Source organism: Alligator sinensis, unplaced genomic scaffold (assembly GCF_000455745.1).
Source record: "Alligator sinensis unplaced genomic scaffold, ASM45574v1 scaffold662_3, whole genome shotgun sequence".
NCBI classification, from domain to species: Eukaryota; Metazoa; Chordata; order Crocodylia; family Alligatoridae; genus Alligator; species Alligator sinensis.
Genome location: NW_005842908.1, coordinates 34,505 through 35,798, shown reverse-complemented (window position 1 = coordinate 35,798; position 1,294 = coordinate 34,505).

Below are 1,294 nucleotides of genomic sequence, written 5' to 3'. Positions count from 1 at the left end.
GCGGGGCCGCCCCCTACTGGCCCGCCACACGTGGTGGCAGGGGTGGGATACGAATACCCTGCTGTGTTTGAGGCATAATTTGGGGGAAAGGAATAGAGTCACTGAAATCCCTTGAGCAAACAATTTCTAATTTGGCATCGGGTTGACTGGATAGTGTAGATAGTCAGGATGGTGGACAAGTATGTCCGGATGACGGTGTCTGAACTGAAAGAACTGGCAAAAGAGAGAGGCCTTCATGTGAAGAAAGGGCTAAAGAAGGAAGAGCTGGTTAAACTCTTGTGCACCAGCGAGTCAGAACAAGCGTCAGCTTCATGCTCGTCAACTCCTGAGTCCGACCCAGAAACACACTCCCGCTTGTCAAGTCCAGAGCCCGCCGAGAGATCACCCTCTGAGGGGGAGCGGCAGAGACTCCATGAGCTAAAGCTGGAAAGGATGGAGTTAAAAAGCCTGGAGCTGGAGGCCCAGCTGGAGGCAAAAAAGCTGGAGGCCCAGCACGAGAGGGAACAACCAGAGCTAGAAGTGAAAAGAATGGAGTTGGAAGCCCAGCGTGAGAGGGAACAACGACAGCTGGAGGCCCAGCGTGAGAAGGAACGGGAACAACGACAGCTGGAGGAGAAGAGGATGGAGATGGAAGCCCAGCTGGAGGCAAAAAAGCTGGAGCTGGAGGAGAAAAAGCTGGAGGCTCAGCTCCGTCTGCAGACCAACGGGGGAAACGCGAGCACTCTGCAAGCGTCCGGTGAACACCACAAGCTGGACATCTCAGCCTTCACTCGCTACCGAGACGGAGATGATCCTGCAGTGTTCCTAAGCTCATGATGCACTTGTCTGCTCTGGTAGAAGGCGACATGGTGGTGGTCCTGAACAGCCTGCCTTCAGATGCAGCTGATGACTATAATGCCTTTAAAGCTGCTGTGTCTAAAAGGTTCAAGTTAGGACTGGACTATTTTCGGAAAAAATTCCGGAATATGCGCCCACAACACGGGAAGTCATTGACTGATTATGTGGCCCTGTTGGAGGACACATACATTAAATGGTTAGCCAAAGCCAAGGTTGACACTTTAGAAAAGTCACGCCAGCTCATGGTGCTGGAGCAATTCTATTTTTGGTGTCCGAGAGAGGTTAAGACCCTGGTCAGGGACAGGGACCCCAAAAATGTTCACGAGGCCGCACACATTGCAGACCGACTGTTGCTAAACCGTGAGAAGCCTCCCTACTCTGGGAAGGAGCAAAAAGGGGTCCAAAAAGGGGGGAAGGGAGGTCCAGGTCAAAAAGGGGAAAGAGGGCCACCTCCTGC